This window comes from Myodes glareolus, chromosome 7, assembly GCF_982192425.1.
Source record: "Myodes glareolus chromosome 7, mMyoGla1.1, whole genome shotgun sequence".
Lineage (NCBI taxonomy): Eukaryota > Metazoa > Chordata > Mammalia > Rodentia > Cricetidae > Myodes > Myodes glareolus.
Window position 1 is genome coordinate 84598492 of NC_142032.1, and position 8927 is coordinate 84607418.

At 44.2% G+C, this 8927-nt stretch overlaps 1 long non-coding RNA gene across 1 annotated transcript; it reads left to right on the plus strand.

The window, feature by feature from the left end:
* The first annotated feature begins 388 nt into the window (after positions 1 to 388).
* LOC148121488 (uncharacterized) lies at positions 389 to 4609 on the plus strand. The gene is made up of 3 exons (XR_015738446.1): positions 389 to 2070; positions 3223 to 3347; positions 4277 to 4609. It is a non-coding gene; the product is annotated as an uncharacterized LOC148121488 (long non-coding RNA).
* Positions 4610 to 8927: the final 4318 nt, after the last annotated feature.

Consider the following 8927-nt stretch of genomic DNA (forward strand, 5'->3'; position numbering starts at 1 on the left):
CTTTATAACTTCTGTAATGTCACAATTTTAAAGATATATAATGTAATAATTGGAGAAGAAAAGGCTCTGAAGTTGGGAACAGGGGCATGAAAAGAGTTAGAGGGAGAGCCTTTAGATGGGATTAGGAAATGAATGGGAAAAGGGGGACAGCGATGTCACTCTACTCTAATTAATATGTATAAAAGTAGTAGATTATAACTCTACACAAGATAGCAATGGCCTTGTAAAAGCTCACCGACTTCTTGCCTGTGTCAGTCTTCTACCTATTTAAGGTACTGTGAGCTCAGATGCCTATTATTTTGTGTGTGTGCATGTGTGGGCATGTGCATGCAGTCATGTATTTGTGTGTGTGTGTGTGTGTGTGTGTGTGTGTGTGTGTCCAGAGAAGGACATGGGGTGTTCTGCTCCAGCACTTTCTGACCTATTCCCTTGAGACGGGGTCTAAATCTGGAGGGAGACTGGCAGTCAGCAAACCCCAGTGATCCTGCTGTTTCAATCCCCAACAGTGCTAGGGTTACAGTCATGAACACGGCCACACCCGGCTTCTATGGGGGTGCTGGGGGTTCTAACTCGGCCTCACGCCTGTGCAGAAAGTTCTCTTACTTCCAGCCACCTTCCCAGCCCAGTGGGTGCAGGTAGTTTGTTGCTGTTTGGTTTGTTGAGACGAGGTCTCACCATGTAGCCCTGGCTGACCCAGAGCCACAGAGAGCCACTTGCCTCTACCTCCTAACTGCTGGGATTAAAGGCATGCAGCACCAATCTCAGTATGTTTAACCTTGTAGTAGATTCGTCTGCACACAAAGTCTTGAAAATGGTCCTAGTTGGCCAAAATGTGGTTCTTTCTCTCCCGTTACCCCAACAAGGGAAGGGTGGGTAGAAATGAATCTAGGGATTTCAGAGTTTCCTTCAGTTGTATGAAGAATGTAAGTCATCGCCATGCTCACTGCAAGAAGATGAACAAACTGAAAATCAACAGCTCTACAAAAGTCATCAAGAGAGTTGAAGTCGGGACAGAGAGCCAGCCCACCTACATAGACAGGTTAATAGAGAACCACAGCTCACCAGCCACAGTGAGACCCTGCACTGGTCATTACCATATGTCCTGGAGTTAGGGGTGGGCTAGCTGCAGAGTTGTGACCTCCTGGAATCCCAGTCTGAAAGTGGGAAAGATGTATATTCTTTGCCATTGTATGTTAGAAGTTTAAATATATTTTTAATTTTACAGGAGTGAAATTTAAAACATACCCTTGAGTCTTAGGCATGGTCTTGGAATTTTTAATATAAATTCTAAATTATATATATATGTATTAAAATGTATATATATATATATATATTTTCTTAAACTGAATATAATTTTTACTTCCAGTCGAGATGCATACTGGGATATCTATGATCCTAGGTGACAGTTGTAACGTTAGGCTCCAAAGGAAGGGACTCAGTTAATTTGATTCAGATGAAAACTGAACTTGCTCATCAGAGAAATGCTTCTGTTCCTGGTAAGAAATCTGGGTTCTGAATAAAGCCTCAAACATGAGTAATATCAGTAGGAGGGATGGATCTTTCTCTTAGGTTATCTTATATTCCCAACTATAAAAAGATGGAGCCTGAAAAGAAACTTAAAAAAATCATATAATAGAAACTTGACTAAAATAGGGATTCTCTTTAACTTTCTTGTTTTGCAGCTATTTAACCAGGAGGTGTGAGACCCTGCCAGTGTCGCTGAGTGTGTGCCTGAATTCTAGTGATCAGCTTCACCTCATTTCACTGTACAAGTGGACACAGTCAAACACCTGTAGCTTATAATGTCAAGGGTTTAAAACATCAGTCTATGATTCTGTTTAAATAATTGAAACAGTTGTCCAGGTTCTGATTGGCAGACTCTCAACTGTTAGATTTTAAAAGATATAAAATAGTCTCTTTTCTTAAAGCTAAAATATGCCTAGAGGTGGGACAGAATTCAGCATTGTGATGAAGGGCACTGTAAGCTGATGTCACAGAGGTTGGCTTGGAGCTGGTGGTAATTTGTAGCAGCTCTGGCAGACCTTAGCCCTCGCTCGGTGGAGCACGTTGGTAAGTCTCTGAACTGCTCTAAGAGAGTTGTTTAGATCCTTTTCTCAAATCAGAGGTTTGAGAAACTGCAGGTTTCTGAAGCAACCAATATCAGAAACCTTTTCCTTCTATTTTGAGGTGTGTGTGCACATGTGTGTGTGCGTGCTTTAAATAATTGTTGTTAATTCAGTGCTAGACATCTTAACTTTGGTAAGTATGTTTTGTAGTTATATTGTTTTCTGTAGTCTATGAACTTGCTGCTCCCCAGTTTCATATGTTAGACTAAGTCCAGGAAAGGGGGGCTTGGTGGGAGGGTTAAATGTTTAGCAGGGAGACACATAGCCTGCTAGAAAACAGAAGGAGGCACAAGAAACTCCAGAGAAAGCTGGTTCATGGTCTGAGCAAGCCTGTTTCAGGCTCAGCAAGAGCTGGGCTGGACACCTTCAAAATCTTTTTAACCCTAAGACAGCATAACCTATTTCGTTTGTTTGTGGGATCTCCCACCCCTCAAAAAAAAAAACCCAGCTTTTAACATAATATTTTTTTCTCAGCAGTTTAGGGCAATAACATTTTGGAGTGTCCTTCCCTCAGTCCATAAAACAGGTCTGCCCAGTGTACTTGGTGGAGGAAGTTCTGACTCAGGAAGCACAGTTGGGAAGGTGTGGGAAGCTCCAGTGCAGGCTTTTCATTCGCTCAGGGTCCTTCACTGCCTCTGAGAAGTGATTACTTTCTACTGTGACCCTCAGCTCCTGGGATCTGGATTTTACAATCAAGTCTCTTTTGTTGTTGTTTCTGGTTTTTTGTTTGTTTGATATTTTGTTTTTCAAGACAGGGTTTCTCTGTGTAACTTTGGAGCCTGTTCTGGAAACTAGCTCTGTAGACCAGGCTGGCCTTAAACCCAGAGATTGCCTGTTTCTTCCTCCCAAATGCTGGGATTAAAGTCCTGCACCATTACCTCCTGGCTCAAATCCCTTTCAAACCACAAATAAACTCTCTTACCCACCTGAGGTCAGCGTGGACCTCCCTGGACAGAGTCCCTTCTACTTACACTCATGAAGATCCATGCTTGGGACCTTTCTTCCTCACTGGGGGATGGGACATGGGACAGCAGTGGCCAAGTGGCTGCTGAATTTGGGAGTGAAGCCACCTCCTCTGCCCAATCTTCTCTTCCAGATGTGAAAGATGTTAAACATGAAATTGAAGATTCTTGTCGGCATTGCCAGCAGTCTGCTGGCTATTATATATGTGCTGTTAATTTATGTTTATTGTCTTACCAAGAAAATAGTCAAGGATGTCAAGTAAGTCACATGAGTGGGAGGGAAAGCACTTCTTCAATGGGACACTGGTCCTTCTGCGGGAGCAGGGTCATTTCTTACTACAGTGGCTTCTTGTAGGGAAAGTCAAGGACCACTGTCAGGTTTGAGAGGATGTGGGCAGATGAGTACAGAAACTTGAGGGTTTCCCTTCTAGCTTGGAGGTGAGAACTTACAAGTCCACTGTTCTCAGCCTGGACTGCGTGTGTGTGTGTGTGTGTGTTTGTGTGTGTGCTTTCCCACGTGGGAAAGCATGCATGTGCCAAAATTGCTTTCTGTCACCAGGGAGTGTGCCTTCAGGTGTTTAACAGGCCCCTGGCTAAGCACCCTTTCCCTCTCTGACACTGTAGACTGGGGAATCCAAGTAGGATGCCTTGGGCATGAGCTGTCTCCTCCTCACACAGAGAATTCCTATAGCGACCTCTGCCCACTCACTGGGGAGCTCACATGTCCCCTGATTCATTGTCAGTGGCTGTGGGAAAAGTGAAATGGGTCAAGAGAATAGAGACTCCATGGAGGACAGCTGACAGGGATGGAAGTCAGACGAGACATGTCTGAAATTTAAGAGAGGCAGGCTGTCAGCAGTAATGGTGTCCCTTTCCCGGGTTAGATGGTGAAGACCAGAGCTGAGCCCAGCCAACTCTAGCACCTTCTTCAGCATTCCCAGGTCTCATGGGGCTGAGGCAGCCACTGGGGTGCAAGTCACTCTCTCTTGCTTGAACCTGGGCAACCTGGGTTCACATGCATAGCAACTGTGGAGAGGGGAAGATAGGGACGGAGCAGAGAGCTTCACCCCAAGGCTGGTGTCACATGTGTGATGGGCTTCAGCCCTGGACTTCCCATACAGCCCTCATGATGTAGAATTCACTGGAGAGGACAATTCTAAGCTCATTTTGTGTGTGTCTTTTCTTAAGATTCGCAAATTGTGAAGATGTCAAAAGATGTGTTGAATCAAACAAAATCATTCAAGAAAAGATCATCCTGGCCAAAGACATTACTGATGAGTCTTGTACCATCCAATACTGTGAGGAGTGTAGCATCTATGCAAAATCTGGCACCCTGCCACCTTGTTATTGTGGCCTCAGTGATGGCTGAGGTGGAACCCAAAATTATCACAATCAGTATTTCTTTGTCAGTAGAATATTTTAGTTTTCAAATTGATTTGCTATGTTTTTACTCTTATTTACTCTCTACTATGGTTTTATGTTTGTGTAAACACACAATAATAAAATAATCTTATACCTTCACATGTTGGTGCTGATGGTTATGAACGTCATTTTTTCCTAACGTTTTAACTCATATTGAGACTTGAGCCTATATTACTATTTTGCAATGTAAACAGAGAATTAGAGTAGAAAATAAAAAAAGGGGTGTATAGGCAATATTACAGATGGGATATCATTTTGTGAAATGCCTAAATTTTAGAATTTTTTAAAATTATGTTTCAGACTGGAACTTCCTAAGTCCAAGAGAAAAATGATTCCTCTGAGATGACTTTTTCAGGGCTAAATTCTGGTTGAATTTTTTTTACATGGGATTCCTTTTTCTTTTTTCTTACTTACATCCTTTTAAAACTGTATTTGCTTAAAATTTGATTTATAAATTGAAAATATGTTTTTCCATACAATCTATTCTGTATATGCTTCCAAATGGCCCAACTCCTCCCAGATCCTCCCCACCTTCCCACCCACTGAAGTCCATACTCCTGCTTGCTCTCCTTCATTAGACAACCCACAGGAATCTAAAGAAAAAATAAAGTGAAAGACCCCCGATTTCGGGAGACTGTCACTCAAGCCTCGGGATGACGCGACTCCCCTAGTAACTCACGAGAGACCATCCTTGCTGCAATCACACGAGGTTTAATGACAAGACAACAAGACGGGAACCAGTGCACTGGGGCAGAGACTCAGAACCCACGCAGGGGAAGAGTTCGACCCTGAGTGACCAGGAGAAGTAGTTTTTATAGGAAGAAACCACACAGCCCAGTAATCCAAAAGGGGGGCAGGGAGGGTGTCACAGAAAATTCCGAAAATTCCAGTGATGATTACAAGGGGGCAACTCCCTGCCTCTCAAGATCATTCTCAAGGTCATAATCAGTTAATTCCTATTACAATGATAATTACTAGGGGGTGATAATTACTTGGGGGTGATAATTACTAGGGGGAATCTCCTTGTTTCTCAAGATTACTCTCAAGATTACAATCTACCTTTATCTTCAGCTACTTCCTGGAACCCTGAAACTGGCTAATCCTAGATATCTGATTCTTCTCTTCCTGCTAGATTTTTGGCTCTATTTTCCTGCTAGGGGGATCTGGATTTGTCCAGGTCTTTCAGTGGGACAAAACAAACAAACAAACAGAAAAATAAAGAGCCAAGGAAAATGTACGAGAAACACATACGGACACAGAGACATACACACTGGCACACACAGAACTAGAACTTCTATGGAAGTCTACTGACAGAACCCAGTAGTTGTTCAGTCCATGAAGCTGGATGTCTCAGCGGGTCTTCAGTGTACACCAGAATCCTGGAAAACGTAGGCTCTGAGGCCAGTGAAGGAATGGACTTGCCAGAAACAGCAGGGAGCAGGGGTGGGGGTGAAGAGCAAAGGGCAAAGTTCCTTCCCCCATCTCCTTATGTAGGCTACCACCAGGTGGTGGGGCCCAGATTAAAAATGGGTCTTCCTACTTCAAAGGATTTAAGAAAAAAATCCCTCACTCCGGCTTGGATTTTAATTAATTCCAGATGTAGTCAAGTTGTCATCAAAATAGTCATCACATGTCTAACCCCTTCTCAACTTGCCACACAATGATATCTCCTTATGTCATCCTTAATTCCCAAATGAAAACAACAGCCAGGTCATTATTACACGCAACCTGATATAACTACCCCATGTACAAGCACAAACACATTCTATATTTAACCACTTCATAATTACATGAAATGTGTTTTAACTATCCCTCATGCAACTGCAGATGCATTATACATTTTAGAATAAGTGAAAACACTATCCTGAGTGAGATAACCCAGACCCAAAAGATGAATATGGTGTGTACTCACTCATTTGTAGATTCTAGACATAAACAAAGCCAAATAACATTGTGAATCCAAAGAAAAACATATATAGATTCTCCTGGAAATTGGAAGCAAACAAGATTGCAGGACAAAAGCTGTGAGCATGGGGGTGGGGACAGGGGTGGGGGTGAAGTTGGGGGAAGGGGATGGGGAAGAGGAAAGGGAGAAGGGAAGAACTGGCAAGAGCTTGGGGGAGTAGGAGGGTGGAGATGGAGGAAGGGCAGATATAGGAGCAGGGAAGAAGATACCTGCATTAAGGGATCCATTATAGTGTTGGCAAGAGACTCGGCTCTAGAGGGGATCCCAGGTGTCCACGGGGATGTCCCCAGCTAGGTCCTTGGATAGCAGAGGAGAAGGTGCCTGAACTGTCTTTGTCCCACGCTGGTGATTATCTCGAATATCACCATAAAATCTTGGTACAGCGACGGATGGAGATAGAGACAAAGACCCTCATCAGAGTAATGGACTGAGCTCCCAAGGTCCAGTTGAAAGGCAGAAGGAGGGAGAAGATGAGAAAGGAAGTCAGGACCACAAGGGGTTGGTTCACCAACTGAGGCAGTGTGCCTGTTCTAATGGCAGCTCACCAAATCCAGCTGGACTGGGTCTGAATGAGCATGTGATCAAACCGGACTCTCTGATTGTGGCTGACAATGGGGGCTGACTGAGAAGCCATTGATAAAGGCACTGGGACTTGTTTTTATGGCAGGTTCTGGCTTTTGGGGATCCTGTTCTATATGAATGCACAGCTCCCTAGGCCTGGATGTAGCGGGGAGGGCCTTGGACTTCTCACAGGGCAGGATTCCAGGCCCTCTCTCAAACTTGGTGGGAGAGGGAGGAGGAGGTGTGGGGGGAGCAGAAGGGTATTGGGAGAAGGGAAGGGAGTGTAAATAATTGAATAGAAAAATAAAAATTAAAAAAAGGACATTCTTTTAGTATCTCAAACATAACAACCACTGGTATTCTCTTAATTGATGTTACAGTACCTGATAAGAAATAAGGAAGGAAAATACAAATACTTGTACAAACACATTCTTAACAATATTACAGAAACACTCATGTCAATTATAATCCATAGTTTCATTCCTGATGGGTCTGTGTCCTTTGTCTCCCTGCCTGGATTAGGCTGTAGCTTCCCATTGACTTTAATTGCAGGGCTTGGTAGCACCAAGAGATACCTAAAGTCTTACACTTCAGACATAAGTTTTCTTCCCTCCCTTGTGGAGAAGCAATCAAATCTCTCCACGGTAATCTTCATCAATCACTCTTCCCAACACTGTCATGCCTTTGGCTCAAGGGCATCCGAAGCTCAAAGTGGCCAGGGAAAGCCCTGAGTTTCTGTCTAATGGAATGTTTGTTGTTGTCTCCTGGTAGGAATGTTCCCCTCTGGAACCAAAACGTCTAGGCCAGAAGAACTTAAGGTCATGGGAACTGAAAGCAAAAAGGTTCCTAGTGAGCCACTAGGGGTGACAGTAAGTGGAACCTTCCTTTTTCTACCCTTTGATTCCTGCACCCCTGAATTCCCGCTAGAGGAGAACACACTCCACAAACTGGAGCCGAGTCAAAGCATACACCCCTGTGGAGAACTCTAGCCCAGCCCTTCAGGCTACTCCACCTAATTGACTTTGTAGTTGTGTCTTCTAAAGGCCATTCCATCTGTCTGTCAGGGCAGCTGCTTCAGGACAGGGGGCCTACTATCACACTTCTCTGGCTGGGAAGTGCGTTCCTGGGTCAGAAGCAATACTGTGTGGAATTCCATGGTGGATAATAAGGCATTCTGTAAGTACACGGATGGTGATTTTGGCAGAAGCGGTACCTGGAAGAAAGGCCATAACCAACATCAATATCTACGCCAGTAAGGACAAAACATTCTCCTTTCCATGGAGGAAGCACTCCAGTGTAGTCAACCCTCCACTGGATAGCTGGCTGCTCACCCCAGGGAATGATGCCATATTGGGTCAGTGGTAGTCTCTGCTCTTGGCAGATCTGGCACTCAGTCTTGGTGAGTAGAAGTCCATGTTGTCAAGCCCCAGGTACATCTTCTATTGCTGCCACCCTGGTCACTTACCTCATGAATCTGAGGATGAGCTTCACTCTCAGAAGGAAGAGCAGAGAAGAGTCTGTGAGATGGGAACAAGCAAGAAATAATCAAAGAGCAGAGAGACAGACAGGTGGAGGCTGGGAAATGGCTCAGTCAGTAGGGCACTTGGAGGATAAGTATGAGGACCTGAATTTGATCCCTAGAACCACTGTAAAAAGCTGTGTGTGACTATGCGTGCCTGTAATCCTAGTACTGGGGATTCTGAGACAGGAGAATACCTGGGGCTTGTCGGCCCTCTGGTTTAGCCTAATCAGAACGTTCTGGGTTTGGTGAGAGACCCCATATTAAAAACAAAAACGACAATGTGGCTAGAGGTGCGCAGTCAGGCCCGGTCGTGTGGGCAACCGTGGGCAGTGGCAAGAATGCTCCATTTTTATTCTGTTTGCTGAAGA